Source organism: Emydura macquarii, unplaced genomic scaffold (assembly GCF_026122565.2).
Source record: "Emydura macquarii macquarii isolate MOO-44397 ecotype Brisbane River unplaced genomic scaffold, CSIRO-AGI_Emac_v2 contig_1644, whole genome shotgun sequence".
Lineage (NCBI taxonomy): Eukaryota > Metazoa > Chordata > Testudines > Chelidae > Emydura > Emydura macquarii.
This window is the reverse complement of record NW_027131781.1, coordinates 19,255,452-19,275,809: the sequence shown is the minus strand read 5'-3', so window position 1 is coordinate 19,275,809 and position 20,358 is coordinate 19,255,452. Positions and strand designations below refer to the sequence as shown.

Genomic DNA, 20,358 nt, shown 5'->3' with positions numbered 1-20,358 from the left:
AACAATATCTAGGACTTTGACTAACAAAGACTGTTAGATTTCATTCATCAAAAGAAGTACTATCTAGCGACATGCAACCAGTTCTAAAGAAGTCATCACTAAATATGAGTTTCCTGCAATTCATAATTATTTACAAAAACAACATGCCATAACATTCAATAACTTAGCCAAAAGTGGCTTGTCTGGACATCATAACAACAATGCTGCTGACACCAAGTAAAAGGCTCCAAACATTTGCCCATATTTGGATGGGTTAACAGACATGATGTTTGCATTATTTTATGCAATCTATAACTTTAGATACTCTGAAGGACATAATAAGCACAAGGAGTTGCAAATATTCTCTTGTGCTTTTCAGGATACAAATTTACTCTCTCTCTCTCTCTCTCTCTCTCTCAATATTCTTGAAGCAGCTTTACCTGAAATAAATTGACAACTATATTGCTGGCTTGCTGGTAGCCAATTGCCATAACGAAATGGTGCAAAGGTGCTTTGAGAACTGGCATCAAAATTTGGCCTAGACCTGAAAAAGAGCTCTGTGTAACTCATAAACTTTTCTCTATCATCAACAGAAATTGGTCCAATAAAAGATATTGCCTCACCCACTTTGTCTTACCAAAATGGAGATGAATTTAACAAACTGTGAAAAAGCAAAACAAATGGAAAGTGGTGTTGGCTTAGAATATTTAGTACTCTGCATTGTCAAGGAACAGTATCCATAATATTTTGTAAACTATTATAGACTTCACTATTTCATCCATTTATGGATGCTTTATTCACACAACTAAATGACAGATATATAGCTTACAGTAAAATTTCCTCTAGCTCTGTTGCTTTGCTGCCTATATTTTCCAGCAAATACAACTACAGTGAACTTACACAATCTGTTCAATACTATTTTCCAAATTTACCTGATGTTAAGCATTAGGTGTGAGATCCTGGCTCCATCCACGTGAATGGCAAAACTCTGACATCAGTGGGGTCGGTACTTCATCCCACGTCTCTATTGATCATAAGGGATGATGGACAATACTGGCAAGGAAAGAATCCAGTACTGAATACCATTACTGAAACTCTGACTGAACATGATCTGGTAGTCTTTTTGCTATTGTTTAAGGTATTTGATATATTTTCTGTTACTAAATCTACTCGATAATCTGGGTTTTTCCCCCACTTCTGCTCACTTTTAGAACTATTGATGGACTGCTGAAATTGTGTAACTTTGATGCTTGTTTATTGAAACCAAGTCACTAAAAATCTGAGAGAAAATACAATTTATCAATTTACAACAGCCAACATTTTGAAGATTATTACTTGTATAGGGCATTGGTGGCATACATTTTACTTTTCTTTCATCAAAATGTGGCTAACACTTTTTTTTTTTTTTTTTTTTTTTTTTTTTTTTTTTTTTTGCAGTGTCATTTATCTGCATACTTGCTCCACCCACCCTCAGTTGCATGATCCTAGATCGGCTTCTGATAAAGCAGAGTATTGTATTTATAGGGCAAAACGAACCAGTTAATATTGTCAAAACATTTATCAACCTTTCACATATTAGTCAAGGGCAAATTAGCAGAAATGTTTTTACTAACCACAGCTGCTATCAGGAACTGAATTAATAAGAAGAGATAATTTAACAGTACAATTGTGTGAGTTACAACAGCTCTTTCAAACAGTCCATGCTCATGATTTTGACTGAGCCATCCTATTAGTTCTTTACACATTTCCACTCTTATACATAATCAAAATAATGAAATAAGCCTTTGTAATATAGAGGGAAATTCCTATATGTTTGCTTATGATCATTGCATATATATGCTGGTCTATTAAAACTCAAACCTCCCTTGCTATATGGCATATCTTGCATAGTTTTGTAGCTCAAAAAAATACCTATAATGGTTGTACATAGTATGGGAAGTCATGTACAAAGCTCCCATTAATGATGACGTGTGTTGTGTGAGTTACTCCATGTGCATCATACTGAAAATGTGGTTTCACAAATCAGTGTAAGTAATTTAAAATGAAGCAACAACAAGGCACGGGCTGCCTCCTTTCTGATGTTCAATGAAGAGAGGAAATGCAGAAAGAGAAAGTTTAGTACTTTAGTACAGTTTTTCTTCTCTTCTGGTTGATAAAACTATTTCTGCATGCCTTTAAATGAGCAAATATAATATTTGAAGGAGTGACTATAGCAGATATGCACATAGATGCTGCTGTAGTATGTTCAGAAATATTTGTGTAAAAGCCTATATAAATAAGTACTGTATTTATCCAGTAGACCAGAAGAGTTCTGAATCATTCACATTATTTAAAAATAAAGAAACTGCCTAAATCCTTGAGGCTAGAGGGAAAAGGTGGCTACTGGGAGTCAGTTGTACAGCTGCCCTATCTTCACTGCCCATCTGCGTGATAGGCATTATGGAGCTCTGCTCTGCCACTTCCTCTTGCCCCCACCACACCCTATTACAATGGTGGTTGGGGAAGCATCTGACACAGGAGGTGACTATGCCATTTCTGTCCTTTATAGCAGCAAAGAGTTCATCAATGACCTTTCTCAGCAAGAATATGGCTGTTCTGTGTTGCTATACTACCAAAGAATCCAGTTCTCCAGTTCTTTTTGGAAGTTCCCTTAATGTTCAGTGGACATGAATAAATTTGGGCTGACAGACAAATATGAGGCAAGAAAATGTAGGATGATGGGAATGGACCACGTTGAGAGGAGAAGTGAAGAAAGTGAGAGAAGAATAAGGAGGAAAAGAAGTGAAAAGGTTAAGGAGGGGAAAGAAGGTTGTGGGATGGGGAAGGATATGAAGACAGGAAAGGAGGAGATGTAAAGGGAAGACTTTGAAGTGAAACCTGTGAGAAAGAGAACAACAAAGAGTAAAAGAAGAAATTGAAGGGGAATGGTTATTTCAATCTCTTGAATTAATAATTCCTGATCATTGTTTTTTCCTTGAAAGCTTCGTTAAGTCAAGGAAATTAAACTGAAAATGTATCCAAAAGATTTAGCATTATGAAAACAGCCCATAAAAATCAGGAAATTCAGAGTTAACGCTGACACTATCATCTTTACATATGCCATTGTTGATGGTGGTTTGCATTCTTTCCCTTATCAGTGTAACACAGTTTGTGTTTCATATCAAAAATAGGACATGGTTCTCAAATTGATACAGCAATTACTTCCTTTATCACTCCCTGTGTTAGGCTTTGCTTCAGGTACTTTTTAATGAGAATTCCTGAAATCTTGAAATTAAACCACTGGTTATTAGACATGATATTTCAAATCTCACACCGGGAGCAACTCCTTTTCATATTGCATTTATGATAGGCAGTTCCTTGCATGAATAATAGAATGGCCCTGAATGAATTCATAGAGGCTTTTGCCTCAGGAAAAACACTAGGTTAGGTAGATGACTCTGAGTATGATCCTTTGTCTGTTGACATTACTTTTAAACTTTTCTTCCACAATCTGTGGCAATGGGTATTAAATAAATGATAAACACTATTTCTCACACAGAGCCAGCTAACCATTTGAACCACAAAGGACACTTTGCAGGTAGTTTAGAGTTTAATATCGATGAATGAATCATTTATTTGTTCTCAGTGATGATTTTTCCTCCTTTTCTCCCCTTCCCCATTTTCTCCAGTGAGTGGTACTCTGCAGAGGAAATAAATAAAATCCAGCATCTTCTTTAATTCAAACATATAAAAAATACTACACTGACTAATTACTTTGTGTCTAAACCATTCAGTCATTGGCTCAATCCAAGAGTGGGAGAAACTGTCATTTTAAAAATTAGTGTAGTGCTATCCCTTTAAGTTCAAACATAGCGACTTCTAAAGATATTTGCAATGGAAAAAGTAAAAATACCTGTTGTTTCTTGGATATAAATAAAATGTATTAACTGATCTAACTCAGTGAGAGTCTTGCAAAGTACCATAACACTTTGCTGACTGTTCACTTTTGATAAGCCTATAAAGGAATTTATAGGAACAAAAACGCCTGTAACAAATGACCGCTTCTTAAAAAACCATTTCTTTCTTCATCTTACATTCAATATATGTTAATATATTATATCTTTTCATTGAGGATGTGACTTTTCACAAGTGAAACATTCATTACTATGAAACAGTGATAGCAGCACTGTCATTATTTTGGGGTTGATCCTTTAACTTGAAACTCTGAGAGACAAGCAATCAGAAAGTTCACTTGAAGAAAGTATGTGTATTGACCTTTCTATGCTGATGTCAGTGAGAGTTTTGCACATGTAGAAAGAGCAGAATATCAGAACGGAGATCACACATCTGGATGTAAGAAGACAATATTATCTACAGATTGTTGCTGCTGTTTTTGACATTTTCCATGTTAAATATTTTTATTTTCTGTTTCTAAAGCTGTTGTTTACTAGAACACAATGAAGCAAAAAGGGTTTACAGTGAGTAAACATTTTGTGCCCCATGCAATGTAGTTAGGTCAATGTAACCACCCACTAAAATACAGCTACATCAATGGAATAATTATTCATTGACCTAGCTAAAATGTTTGAGAGGTGGATTACCTACAACAATGGAGAAACCCCTTCTGTCGATTTTCGAAGCTTCTACACTATTGCACTACAGTGGAGCTAGCTGTAGTGGCACATTAGTGGTAGCTTAGCCTCCATAGTGTAGATGTACCCTAACACACAATCATAAGAGAGATAAGATAGCTCCAAAAGGCAGATGAAATGAATGGACAAGGCGCTGATTTCCTTGCTAACATTCTTGCAGATTGTAAATAGGATGAATGCAAAATTTAAAGGTGAGGTGACTAACACAGGACTCTAGAAAAATACTGCGGGTATTAGTTATTTATCTTCTGTGTAATAATAGTGGCAAATTTCCTAGATAGGTAGCTGGGCCACGTATCTGGCATTTGTAGTACTTTAAAACTGAAATTCTATCACTGAAACAATAGATTTATTTTTTATTGGTTTAGTGTATCTAGTGTTTGAGAGGTGCCGGTAACGGCCAGCCCTCTGTTTATTCACAAAATACATACAGCAGAGAAGCAACAGGACTGATCTCCTCCACACAATGCCCCACTACACTACTTCAGCAGTGACTAACAGCTGTGTGTAAAGAATTGTTCCCTCCTCTCTCCCTTGGGGGCAACTATGACCTAAAGCAGGATAGGAGAGATTTGAGGTATTTTCTTCCATGTGTACTGGTGAGAGGCACTGGCCAGATGCAAGAGGTGTTGTAGCAGGTACGCAGCTTCTGAACAGGGGTTGTCTACACAGTTTTTGTTTTTATTTTTCTGAGCCAGTTAACTTGAAGCGTTTAACAGAGCTTGTTGCAAACTAGAAACATTTGCAGTTTGCCCTAGGGATCAAACATTTGTAGCCTGGAATGAATGTATGGGGAGTGTCCAAACTAGCCTTTACAAAGGCATTAACAACCTTGAGTTAATTGGCAATCAGCTATAAACGGTAAAGTAGTCAAACCCTTAGGGCATGTCTATATTGCAATAAAAAAGCGGTGGCATCAATTCTCAGAACCTGGGTCAATTGTTTCAGGCTCGCAGGCCTCAGATGGCAGGATGAAAAAATTGGAGTGTAGACTTTTTGGCTCAGGCTGGAGACTGGGCTCTGAGATGCTCCCCTTCGCGGGGTTTCAGAGCTGGGGCTCCAGCCCAAGCCCAAATGTGTGCACTGCCATTTATAGCCTTGCAGCCCGAGCCTCACAAGTCTGAGTCAGCTGACCCGGGCCAGCCACGGCCATGCCATGGGTCTTTTATTGCATTGTAAACATGTCCATAGAAACCATTCTATGTGCATCCCTCTGTCTCTGAAAATCCAGCAGTTCTTTCTTGCTAGTCAGGGAATCATCAGCCTCTCCATGTTATACCTAAGTATACGTGTTCATACCTGTTCTGGTGTTAACTAAACTAAGATTCAGTCTGCATCTGTGCTTTTGTGACAGAATAGTGAACTCCCCCAATCATTTCAATGGGGTCTTAACTTAGAAGACTCTCTTTGAAGAGCAGTTTAAATGTTAACATTAGCAGCAACAATTAAGATATTTTTTCACCAATGCAAGGAGCCTGGGTAACAAAATGGAGGAACTAGAACTACTGGTGCCGGAAGTGAAACCAGATATTATAGGGATAACAGAAACATGGTGGAATAGTGGTCATGATGAGTACAGGTATTGAAGGGAATATGCTGTTCAGGAAAGACAGAAATAAAGGCAAAGGTGGTGGAGTAGCATTGTATATTAATGATGAGGTAGACTGTAAAGAAACTAGAAGTGATGGAATGGATAAGAGTCTGTTTGGACCAAAATCACTTTGGGGAAAAAAGCTACTAGAGGACAACTGAGGAGCCTGATCCCTGAGCCACAGATTTATTGACAGATGTTGCAGGTGATGTTGGAAGGCAGGATAGGGCCACAACTATTTCATGACAGTTGTTTATCCTTTTTCTGTTGTTCTTCTGTGACCAGGGCAAGGTGATTTTCCTCAAAAGAAGCTGTTCTTTCTCTGACAAGTTTTCACCAGTTAGCCTTGTCTTGGGCTGTTGTCTCCCAGTGTGTGGTGTCGATACCACATCTCTTGATGTTTATCTTGAGGGTGTCTTTGAAGCATTTCTTTTGGCCAACCTGTTTCCTTTCTCCTTTTGTGAGTTGGGTGTAGAGCAGTTGTTCCGGTAAGCATGCATCAGACATGCACACTCAGTGCCCGCTCTACCTCAACTGGTGGCCTTGGGAGAAAACTGCAGAGAGGAGAAGCCAAAGACTCTAGCCAGTAGGAGCAGAAACAGCCAAAGCTGGGACCTCTGGACCATTAGAGAATTTTGACTGGACTTTCTCTGCCCTGTGCTGACTGGCTGTTTGATCCAACCCTCTCCTTTTCCTCTCTCCCTCCCTCTACCTCAGTCTCTTCACTTCAAATTCCTTCCACACCTTTCCCTCTTCTGCCCTGCCTAGTCCCACTCACCCCCTTCCCTTCTCTTTTTTTCCCATTGTTTATTTCCCCAAAGTAACCCCCCTCACTCCCTAAAAAACTGTGGAATTAATATGGTGATTGCCACTATCACATTGTTCGCTCTGATTGTGTCTTAGAGCCCTTCCCCCCACCCAGTGTTTGTCTGGTCTATTTAAATTGTAAGCTCTTCAGAGCAGTGACCATCTACTCTATGTTTGTACAGTGCCTAGCACAATGAGACCCAATTCTTGTTTGCCCATTAGACACTATTGTAATAATTAGAGACTATTATAAAAATAAGATGATGATGATGATAGTAAAAGATGGATGGAAGATGGCTTGGCAGGGGAAAATTAGGGGTTCCATTTTGGCCGTGTTGAGCTTAAACTGATAGCTGGACATACACTATATGTAATGTTGTTGTAACCATGTCGTTCCCAGGATATTAGAGAGACAAGATGAGTGAGAAAATATCTTTTCCACTGGTGAGAGAGCTTGTTGAAAGCTTGTCTCTCTTACCAATGGAAGTTGGTCTAGTAAAAGATATTACCCCACCCACCTTGTCACTCTGTCAGAGGCATGTGCAGATTTTAATTTGGATAGGAGGAGATGGGCCTAGAGTAGAGAAGTGGATCTGTGTGACTCATGAGCATAGAAATGATTTATGTTTGTGGTTACCTAAAGACAAGATGTAGAGGGAGAAGAGATTCATGACCACAAACAGAGAGAGCCCTGTGGAACCCCCACAGAATATTGGAAGGAGAATGAGGGGGAGCCTCTGAATGACATGCTGAAGGTGTGATTATGTGCTGAGAGAGAGGAAGAGAGTCAGGAGAAGACAGTGTCATGGAAGCCGAAAGACACTAGTAGGAGAGGCAAGTGGGATAAATGGTAGAGGGAGGATTTCATGTGCGAGACTAAAGCATGTCTGTATTGTGAGGAAAAGCACAAGAGGAGAGTAAGAAGTTAAGGGCAAGACTAAAGGGGGGATAAGAGTGGGCATGAGGGAGGTCAAGAGATGGGATGGGGTCACTGGAGCAAGAGGAGAAGAGCAGATGCGAAAATTCTGTGTTCATAACATGAAAGAAAGAGGAGAGAGTTGTAGCAGAGAAGAGAAGATTATATTTTGCCAATTTTCGCTTTGAAGAAATCATTGATATCCTTACAGAGAGAGAAGTGGAGGCAAGAAGGGGGGGAGGTTTTGAGGAGGGAGTCAAAGGTAGGAAAAAAGTCAGGTGGGGACTGCAGAAATGTGATTCAATTAGAGTAGAGAGTTGCTTAGCTAGGAAGATGGCAAAACTGAAGGAGGAAAGAACAAATTTAAAGTGGAAGAAGTCAGCCTGCTCATGGGATTTCCACCATGAATGCTTCACGGTGCAAGAGCAGGAGAGGAAGAAGCAGGGCTTGGGGATTGGCAGGGTGGCCTTTGAAAAAGGACAGGGGCAAAAGTGTCAAGGGTGGAAGAAAGTGAAGCATGGAGAGAATAAACACTCATGTCAGTGGAAGAAAGAGAAAACAAAGCAGGAAGGAGAGGGCTGAGTGTAAAAAAAATTCAGTGCTGACAGACTGGAAGTCACAGAAAAGCTGAGTGAGGATGTGATAGAGGGGACAGAAGGATGATGCTGAAAGAAACCAGATGATGATAATCAGACAGGTGGAATTCCACAACAGAGAAACCAGAGACCTCCTAACTAAGGGATACGTTGCACATTAACAGAGAACATATCTACTTTCTAACAGGAGAAAGTGAAATGTGAGATTATTGGAGTCCACTTCTATGGGACCAACAATATAAATGTAGGTGAAGTAGGAGTATATTTATTTTATACCTAGTGGCTATATAAAATTTCTTTTAGGACCCTTTTTATGATTCTTTCTGAAACAAAGACTTATTAAATTTATTTGGCAGCTGAAAGGCAAGGTGAAAAAAAAAGCTGTGCTTGTTTTTCTTAAAGCAGCCTTTAGCAGCTCTCCATCTTTTATTTTAAGCTGATGAGACTCAGAAACAATGTTTACATTTACCCTCTTTGGAAACTTTTAAACCTTATTTTTAGATACCATTTATTTTAATGAGAAATATTGTGAAGTCCAGTTTGTGACCTGATACAATGTGGGTTTAGTGAATTAAGTCTGCAGGAAAAGTACAATGAAAGTGAACAACCAACCTTCTGCTGATGAGCCTGGCAAACTATAATAAATAAATAATTGTGCTAAATAATGATTGGTACGTTTAGTCTACACCATTTGGGCCTCCTGTACAAATATTTCAGTGGTGGGTATCGCCATTTAAATGGTGAAAAAATTTATCAGCAGTGTTTTTTATTGAAAGGGTTTTTCTGAGCTTTCAGGGTGTCCAATCTAAATATATTTTTTTTGTTCATTTCAAGTTACTTTTACTTTGCAGCCTCTGTTTCCTTTACTCAAAGTAGCTAGCAAGACCATAAAGCATGGTTTATGCACAGAGCTTCCAATAATATTTTTTTCTTAATGAAGAAATGTATTTCCTTTCATTTGTTTCAGAGGTTACTGACAAAAGAATGTAACAGACTAATTCATTGAAAATGTCTTTGCTCCATCTCAGCTGGCTCTGTTCATGATTTTGCGGATGGCTGGCTTATTGAGATGAACTTCTGCATCATATCCATGTCTGCAGTCATAGATGCAGAGCAATCATAGATGGCAGAGCAAGCAAAAACAGGTGAAGATACTTCCTTTGACAGCATACGTGGCACTGCTGTCACACAGATACAACCAGTCTCTTACAGTAACTGTTAAAACTTTGTCCTCTTTTGCTCTTCCTTTGCTGCTTCCCTTTTCTTTTTTCCTGCAGGGAACTCTGATACAGGCTAACTCTTTCCACTCATCAGGAGTCCTTATATTAAGAGTTTATTTGAACTCATATAATTTCTCCCCTTTATACACTATTGTCCATCTATTCTATTTATGATAGATTAGATAGAGTACAATCTATATACCAATGTATATGTTTTCTCCTGTAATACCTGACATTAGAGTAGAAGCAATGGAGGGTTATTTGCAGTGGGAGTGCTAGGTACCGGTGCCTTTCCCACTCAGCTGCACTCAGCCCAATTTCCATTCTGGCAGAAATCAGGGTGGAGCACATGTCATCTCTGCATCAAAGGTAAACTGGGAGTTGAAAAGCAATCCTTTGTTGCCATGAGCTCTGTGAGTTTGAGTCTCTGAATATGTGCTAGCATAGAGGATGCTATAAAGTTCTGGCTTATGTGAATTTCTAGGAAAATCCAGAGTAAGCATTGTTTGCAGGGACACAACAGTTGGTGGAAATTCCTTCTGATGTTTCCCCTTCTGTCTCCAAGCTATTGGAGATTGCCCTTCATTTTTCTCCGTATCTAACTCTATATAATTTTATATTTTCCTTCTTACCTATTGTTAAGGGTCTGTATATTGATCATAACTCTGCTCTATGGTTTCATTATTCCACTTTCAATCCCTCTTCAGTAATTCTTCAGTTATTATAATAAGGTTGGGTTTATTCACAAATTTGTTATTCTTGCCTTCTATAATTATCAAAATTTACTGCTCCATCATGAAAATCTATTCATCTGCCTTTTACCATGATAATGAAAAAACTAACAATATGTTACTACACTGTCAAAATGTACTTCATTTGAGTAGCCCTACTGATTTCATGGGAGTAAAGTTACTCATGTGCATATTTGATGGTAGGAGCCAGGCCCTTAAACATTATAAAACTTTACAGAAATTATCATGCAGGTATCAGTAGCTCATAGTTGCTAAAAGTGTTTATCTAAAACTTTTAGTTCTCTAGTCATTAAAGCATAACATGTGAGGCATGATCTGACTTAGCTGGTGAGAAAATATGTGTTAATTCAGTGTCTTGTGTTTTCTGAGAATTCATCTCTTCCATTTATGACTGAGTGCCACCCACAGTGAAAACAATGTAATCAGTCAACCAGGTACCCGAAGCTTTGTAGTCTGAATTCTCTCTCTCCACAAATTTGTCTGTTTTTTGCATGTCAGGATGGACACAAGGCCCAAATATACAGGCTAGTCCCCTGAATAATGATCTCCAGATCCTGGAGGAAATAATTTTGAAGGTTAACTAACTTGAAACATGGGACTTTTAGAACAACAAGATGGAGTAAAAGAACTCTCATACTAACAGTACTGAATCAAGCATTGATACCTTTGAAGATCTATAGATGGGAAAAGAATATACATATCACAAAAAAGATGCAGAAAGAAGGGTGACAAAGTACTTAATGACAACTGAAATGTTCAGGAATAAAGCCATATCTGTAGTTTATGATGATAACATCTCTATATGTACGTAGTATTCATACCATATATTATAGATGACCCATTAAAAATGAAAGGGCATATAGAGTCCCAAGCAGAAATCCATCTGGAAATTAAGGCAGTGTAGAAACTATCTTCTGTAAATTTCCTGTTGTTAGAGAGAGAAATATTTTTTCAAAGAAGTGAATACTTTTTCTGAACTGGACCGATTATTGTGATTAATTCTTGCCTTTTTGCCTGCATAAAGAACAATTTGCAAGCGCGCATGCACACGCTGTATGGTTCCAGAGAGAGAGAGCTGCACAAGCCACCTTATTATAGCCAATCAAATTATGGGATGACAGCCAACAGAAGTCTTATTGTGCTAGGACTGTGAATATGGAAATTGATTATTAGACACTATTATTAAAGATGTGGAAAAGAAAATTGAAAATGTAAAAAATACATTTGACTTTACTGGCATCCCAATCATTCTTTAAAAGAATTAATTGTAAATAGATAGCACCATATTAGTAGCATGAAGGTCTGAAGTTTTGTAATGCAAGGCTGTGTTAGCTGAGTGACTGAATACATCTTTCTGTTATGTTATAATTAAATACAAAGAGCTATATTAATGGGGCACTACAGTTGCCGGTCTGCTCTGAAAGGTGACTGAAAAGAGCACCTTTTTACTCTGCAGATCTGCTCCCGGCCTATATTCAGAGACCTACCTGCTTACTTTGAAGGATGGGGGTTAGTATGATTTTCACTACCATTAGGCCAGATAAGCCCTGGGTGAGAAAACTGAAATAACTTCTGTCTCGTGTAACTGGGCTGCGTTTTCAGGATTACCTTCGCAGCCCTTTCTCTTCAATGTATGCCCTCAATGACAGTGACGGCAACAAGATGGTAGTTATGTCATTGAGAACAGATTTTAAAGCTGATGTGGTTGTCTGGGTGTAAATGAGGGCAGTTGTAGCTCTGCAGAATCTATTATTGGGGGTGATGCATGAGCCAGAAATAACCTAGTTTGACTTTCAGATCCCAGGCTTACTCTGCAGGCTTGGCAATTAGAAAAAACATTGTTTCCTTGTAAGCTAATTAGATCTGGAAATATATTGTCAGGGAGTAATCATGGAATCACGCCAGGCAGTTTTTACAAAGGCATTCTTCAAAATACAACTGCATGTTAAAGTTTCATAGTAAAATTCCCGTTAAAAAATGCGGAAGTTGAGATTCCAACAGGAGTAGGCAATACAATATATAGCAATGTGGCCAAGTTAGCATTGTGGCTGGAACTGGCATCTTGTAACTTTTTGTTGCTTTAAATGTTCAGCCTTATCATTGTATTAGCATTGTTTCTCTACATTTAATCTACTTGTTTTAAAAAGGATAAGAAAAAGAAATTTCCTTTGCATAATATTAGTATTTAAATTGTCTCAATATAATGGAAACTATTTGCAAATTTAAATATAGCACGTGTTACCAAACTCCAACTATGCTTTCCCAAGGGTTAGAACAGGGGTGTCAAACATCCAGCCCGCAGGCTGGATACAGCCCACCAACCTTTTTGGTCCGGCCCCTGGTGGCAGCATGTGCTGCAGCAACATCTCATGGCGTTGTACTCTTTGGTGGTGTTGCGCGCTGCCACCAGATCTAGCAGCATCACACGCTGCCGCCAGAGAATACAACGCCATGAGATGTTGCGGCGTCACGTGCTGCCACGAAATCTGTGTACTCTGGCGGCAGCATGTGGAGTGCTGGGTGCACAAGACACAATGCTTCAAAAGGGGTGAGAGGGACAGTGTGGTCTTGGGGCATCGCGCAGCACTATAATTCTTAATCATTGATCGATTCTTTTAATCGTAAAATAGTAGTAGTTGTAGAAGTGAATTTACTGCAGTTTTTATATCGCTGATATCTAGCAAATAAAATATAATACTACATAAAAATGGTTGTGCCTAGTATTTCGATTTATGGTATGTATGGCCCACTTGAAGTACATTTGATTCAAATCTGGCCCGCCATAGCAAATGAGTTTGACACCCCTGGGTTAGAAGGTATCATTAGTTGATATCAACGGATATTTCTAGTTAAGAAATAATGGTTTTATTTTGTTGCATATAATTATATCGTTAACTAACATGTTTTATATGCTCAACCTCCCACCACATCCCCAGAAACAAATAGTAACAATTGTCTTTTTTTTCCCCTTCTCTAAGAAAGCTATTCATTCAGGGCCGAAGCATACATTCTTTTGCTCACTCCCACTCATGAAACTCCCACTCACATCAGTGGACGTTTGGGGTGCATGTAGTATAAGGGGGATCAGGCTCTGTTTTTTGTAACTCTCAAAACAAAAATATGGATTACAGTATTAATAGCCTTCCAATCAATTGTTACAGAAAATGTGGTTGAATGTATAATACGTCAGAAGTATTGCTTCAGTTTTTTAATATTACTTAATTAAAAAATTGAATCATACTCACACATCCTTTGACTTTGTTGTTGAACTTTGAAAAATATACAGAAGAAATCCAGATTCTGATCTCACTTATACCTCTGTAAATCAGGTATGACTCCTAGACCTGCTGTCAGATCAGAATGGGGTCCCCACTTTTAAAATGAAGCATTTTCTGGCCAGTATTCTAAAATGTGGGTGCTTTTAGGCAGGCATCTCAACAGTTAAACTTGGGCCTGAGAAAATGTTGCCCTTCATACTGCAGAACGACCTGTAGTCATATAAGCAGTTGGTATTTACGCAAATTCTTTTCAATTGAAGCTTGAGTAGATGAAACAGAAAATAAACTGGGAGAAAATGTTAATTGAAAAACAATTGATGTGCTCTTACATAGTTTACAACAATGTAAAAGCTACAGAACTGCATATAATATTTTAATGAGTATGTTCTTTTAGAAAGCTGTAATAGATGACTGCAGTAGTATTTTATCAAAATGCAGGACTTGTAACAGGAAATACTCCCTTTTTGTTTAACAGATGAGTAAATAGTCCAATAAATATCTATACAAATTGTCAGCAGCTGTAATTTATAAACATGATTTTTTAACACCTGCATTTTGTTTTCATGTTAACACAATTGGGTATGGTAGATTACAAAGAAGTGGTGGTTGAGGTGAGAGCTCAGAAGTAGAAGGAGAAGATTAATAATGCCAAATAACTATATTTTCTCTGTGTCCTTTTTGTAGAATACTGCATGGAAAACCAAACAAATAGTAAGAAATGATGATATGGAGAGACACTAAACTCTCCATAATTTAGCTTCATAACTCGTGAGCAATGCAATCACCCTAAACTCATACTGATTAAGACCTTTATTCTACAACATACTTCAAAAGTGGCATAGTGCAATCACTCTAAAGTTCTCTTAATATGTTAGGGCTAGATTGTATTTTGGACTACATGCCTGTGCAGGGGATGTAGTAGGGAAAGTAAGACCCTCCCTCCCTCCCTGATACTTACATGTGGGTTACTCAGATTTTGGGACTGTGCAGACAGATGTAAGTATGTGTAGGTAGATACAAAAAGGTGAAGAACACTGTACTGGGGGAATTTCCCTGCAGGCTGCTCCATTCACTCTACTGTTCCTATATGTCACAGATCAGAATCTGGCTCATGGAGTGCCCAGGGTTGACAGTAGGTTGGGGAAAGGAGCTGACTTATGATCTTTCAGATGATCCATACCTAAACATTTCCATACTTTATTTTTAGGTGAAGAGGTAAGTTTGAATTTAGTTTTGCCTGGAAACTTGTACTAGTAATAACAATTCACATTCTGACCATTGTATCGGGGGCAAAGTGGGTATATCCATTCTACCTTAAGGCGCTCATTCAAAATAACCATCATAAACGCTATGGGAATTATTTCAGCAACCAACCTGAGCTACCAATTGTAAAACTAGAGCCAATACCTTGAACTGAGAGGTGAAACGGAGTGAAAGTGGTCCCTCTGGCTCTTAGCTCATGAGCGGAATTTCAGCACTGGCCTCAAGGTATCTTTGGTTTTTCAACATAATTATTTTATTTTTCTTCCAGAGCACACATTTCTAAATACAGCTGAATTTAGACAAAATTATTTTTTCCTAGCTATGGAAGCAGAGCTATATTTTGATCTCCAAGAAAGGAAAAAAACACTGGCATTGTGGAAACTTAAATCATACTTTTATAAAGCTGACTACCACTAACAGATGAGTATGTGACCTTTGAAGGCTTCATTTACCCAAATTAAAGAGCAAATGATGCACATCCAGATTTTCATGCAATGTAATTTTGGAATGCTCTGGGATATTTAACTTTGGCAATAAAACTAAAGTTGATCAGCACAGCCAAGAAACAACAGTTCTTTCAGTTTTATCAGCAGGAGTGCTTTGTTGTGGACAGATAATTTAACAAAATATCTGGGAAGATGGGATTAATCTGGGGAGATAAAACCAGGTAAGGTGACATTTGTGAGACTCTAGTAGATCAAGGAGAGAAAATTATTTGATTCTTGTAGTACAGTATATTTTTCCTGTTGTAATACACAAATTAGATACGAATGTATTGTCATTGCCCTAGGTTTGAAGAACCTGAGTTCTCTAAAAAGATCTATTTTCATATTATGAGGTATTATTTAACATAAGCAATCATGTCAAAAAATAGAATATGTTAATGCTAGCCAGATAACTCTCCATTGTGTGCAGCTGTACTGGAAGCTAATATCAAGTTAATGTTTAGATTTATCAGAGATATTTTCCATTAGCTCTCTAGTTAACAAATGATCAGCAATTGTGTATAATAGCCAATCTCCTCAAATCTTAATGATCGTGGATAGACACAGTAAGAGATTAACATAAAATTAGCACTGATGCAGCAATTTAAGAACCTCAAAAGAATTTGATATTCGTAATCAAGTAGGTTCAGCATGTATTAGAGCCTGGTCAAAACCACCAAGCTGGTTGGGCTCACACTTTCCTCATAGTGCACATCAATCTTTGTCCCTTCTCTCCCCCTTTTTCTACTACTTTGTACTAATCTTCCAACTCCACAAAATAATTTATAAAGTGGTAGGGGGCATGCTCCCTGCTGAAATCTCTTGCACTGTCTTTGGGGCTTGTATCCTGCAAGGTGCTGAGTCCTTCCTGGGAAGTGCTGATCATTTTTGTATCCCGTTGACTTTCCTAGGTGGTGCTTAGCACCATCACAGGATTGGGGTCTTTATTTCTTTTAAAGCCTGGGCATCTTAAAAAGACATGCAAATTTTGCTATTATAATTTGTGAGGCCTTTCACCCTATTGGTCTGATACTGCTCTACATTACTTGGTGCTTATTATGTTTGGATCTCTTTTAATGACAAAAATTAATTAAACATTTTGTGACTGTTTCACGATTCTATTGCTTTATCTTGCCGTTCTCTTGTCACAGCAATGTGCTAAATCATAACACTATTCTAAATCCTTCACTCTGGCTTTATTGTTGACAATCCCTCCAACTCTGCTAAAGTCTCAACTATTTTGAGACCCTGAACAGAACTACCCAGGACCTCAGTAAAGAAAGGGAGGAAAGCATCAGCAACACTGTGGGGATAGGTGTCAGCAAAACATTACCACGCTGATGCAAACCCTTCAAATGGTCCTGAATCAATTCTGAATGTTTTCAGAACCAGAGTTTGAGCTGTTATGTTTTCTCTCAGTCTACTCCTCTCCCCTTTAAAGTGGCTTATCTATCCCTACTGGGTAAAACTTATTGCTACTTGCAAAGCAGCAATTATCCTAATTACACTTCACCATTTAAAACCATCTTCTGGAAGATGATTTACAAGAATTACATAAAAGAGATCTATATACAATGACATACTTGCTTGTTTGGCCTGAAGCATTTTATGTTTTCTAGCTTAATCGGAATTCTTATGAAGAGTAGAGACGTTCTAATGAGTTTCTACATGACTCTTGTGCCTGAAGATGTATTCAGAATTGTGCTTGGCTATTTTTTTTTTCACTCCAGTACAGCTGAGAGGGTCAAACAATCCTCTATTACTCTGACATACTATGAGGCATTTTATTGTGGTATTCATGAGATCACAATTGCTACCAGTGTGTCTGTTCATTTCCAGAAGCTGAGAAAGTTAAAATGGGCAAATACTTAACCCAGTCTAAAATATCATCAGGAGGAGCAGACACTCCGATGTCCCAGTGTGTACCAATGTTTGAATGTTCTTCCCATAGTAGAATTGGCAAAATTAGGGAAATGAAAGTGCTGGTATTTTCACCACTTCTTTGTTAACACAATTGAATTCTACTTTCTTTTTAAAGGGTGTGGAAGTTTGAAGATTGGGGACCAAATAAAAACAGCTGTTCAACTCTAGTGTTGAAGCCACCAATATTGACTTTGGGCAACAATTGTATCTGTTCATCAGAACAGTTGCTATTGCATGATGGGCAAGATATGGCAGTAATTTGATTTATGCAGCTTTAGAGTTTTGTAATAATTCTAAGGTCTCAGATTTGTCCTCTGTGCATATTTTGGAAAGATGGCTGCTGATACATGATGCACAGTAAACTAATATTCCAAAATAGCCATGAGAGCCATGAATCAGAGGGCAGAATCAAGATCAAAAAGTCCATATAAGAGTGACAATATACCAGAATATTTAGGTTAGAAACCCAGTTTGAAAGATTAGAGTGTTTTTACTGTGAAATAATCTTGACTGTGAGTTTCCTGAAGCAATTTACTATAAAGCTCCCAAAGTGTAATTGTCACTAATATATTTCTGCAGTACTGTACTTGCTTTAGTGAGACACAGCAAAAGAGCTAACCTTCAATGATTAATACTAACAACAGAAATCTGATATGAAATAATTTAATATATAATTCTCCCTACTGCACCAGTTTTGTTTCCAATTTTCTTATTATCATAGGCCATTAGTGTAGCATGTTAATGTTGTTAGTGTATTTGCTGATTGTACAGTGTACTTAACACTGATTATAGAACCATTCAGGAGCAGCTACAAGAATGACTGTAATGGGGTTCAGAATACTTAAGAACATAGAAACTACTGCAGCTTATGTATTGACCATTATAACAGAAAGCTTTGTAATGAAAGAGAAGAATAATTGAATAATCTACCATAATATTTTCTGCTTTCAAAATGTTGAGGATATGATGATATGCAATTTAGTTTTATAAAACAGTTGAACACTTTTTTTCTTAAATATGTAAATGGATATACCAAGCTGTTCTGTTAGGCAAAACACCCTCCTCAAAGGCATATTGCTAGCACTGGGGAATAACAAAAAATAAAAGAATGGCTGATGCTTTCTTAAAATACAATTTTATTTCAAGCATATACTGTCCCAGTTTTTCCTTTTTATCTTTTAATAGTCAAAAGGTATTGCACTTAGTTCTTCACATGGTGCTTATCAAATTGTTAACATGTCCATTCAGAAACCTGCCCAGTAAGAAATTTAAATAAATATATGTACTATACTAGAAATGGAAAGAAATATTCTAGCTGCTGATACTGCATATGGAACCTTTCACCTAGAGGTCACTGATTCAAATCCAGTTCAGACTGACAATGACCTAAAGTTATTGTCTAAAGGCTCTTCGCTGGCCTACATCCAATGTAGTTGTGGTCTCACTCCACTGGTGTGTAGCTGTCCTCATCACCGAAGCAACCATTACAGTTCAGACTATGTGGTGTCTGATAGTAATCACTACAGAGAAGAAAAGGTTTGAAAGGACCTGCAGAATAGAAATGGTCTCTTCAGGTTAGGTTTGGAAAGCTGTTGGCAGGGCAAATTGTAGACAAGGTTGTTATTTAGGTAAACAGAGGACATCAGTCTCCAGGACAGTCAGTGCTACGACTATCATGAACACTAAACAGTTTACAAAAAATCTATGGACTAAATCCTGCAAAGTCTTATTCATGAATAGTCTCATTGTTCTTATTGGGACTATTTGCTTAAGGGCTGTTCATGTAACGGAGTGCAGGATTGGTACCTAAATTATTAATATTCAGTGTTGTTCAAATCAAAGCTTGCTCTTAGAGACCTAACAATCAACTTGTTTTCCAATTTCATTCTGTTTTGATCCTCAAACATAACTTCTGACTAGCAATGATGGAACTTATCTGTGCTCAACAGGGTTCCACACGTTTCCATGTTCTGGAAAAATGGGTGAACACTGAGTTGATGAAATTTGCAGATGACCCAGATTTATTTAGTAAAGTCAAAACTAAAGAAACCTGTGGGGAATTTCAGCTAGGTGAATGGATAGCACAATGGCAGATGAAATGCAATGTAGCTAATGAAAAGTAATACATATTTGGAAGGAATTGTTTAAACAACCCATTACATGCTTCTAAACTTCTAATGACTAAGAAAAATGGTCTGGATGTCTTTACAGAAAGTTCAGTGTAAACAACTTCTAATTGGGCAGTGGTGTTCAAAAGGTTAAAATGAGATCAGTATAACAAACAGGATTTTTTTTAAAGTCCTAAAAAATGTGTCAGTAACAAAAAAAGGGATAAACCGGATGCCCAAGGTAACTATAGGCCTGTGAGCTTGACATTGATCCTAGGCAAAATAATGGAATAGCTGATAAAGTTGATTAATCAAGAATTAAAGGAGGCTAATATAATTAATGCCAATCAACCTGTGTTATCGAAAATAGATCTTGTTACACTGATTAGATATTTTTGATGAGATACAAGTTTGGTTATAGAGGTAATATACTTCAACTTGTGTAAAGCGTTTGACTTGGTACCACACAGCTTTTGATTCAGAAAATGGAACAATACAGAATCAATATGCCTATCACATTAAATGGATTAAAACCGGGCCTAAACTCTGCCCCTGAAAGGGACTGAAGTGTTTAAATCTGGTTGGCGAAAGACACCTCCCTCCACTCAGGTTTCATAGCCATGACCCTCTCCTGGAATTAGGTGCCTAAGCTCTTTTTGACAAAAAACAAAGACGAGGTGGTTGTGATGGTTCCCCCATTATAACTTTTAGTCCAGTGGTTAATGCATTTACCCAAGAAGTGGAAAACTTGGGTTCCCCTTCTGTCTGATGTGGAGCAGGGACTTGAACTTGGGTACACCTCTCCCAGA

At 37.9% G+C, this 20,358-nt stretch overlaps 1 long non-coding RNA gene across 1 annotated transcript in view; it reads left to right on the top strand.

Annotated features, from left to right (window-relative positions):
- The window catches only part of LOC137158353 (uncharacterized), a 178,341-nt gene that overhangs the window by 26,921 nt on the left and 131,062 nt on the right, over positions 1–20,358 (top strand). The gene's annotated exons all lie outside the window — the stretch shown is intronic.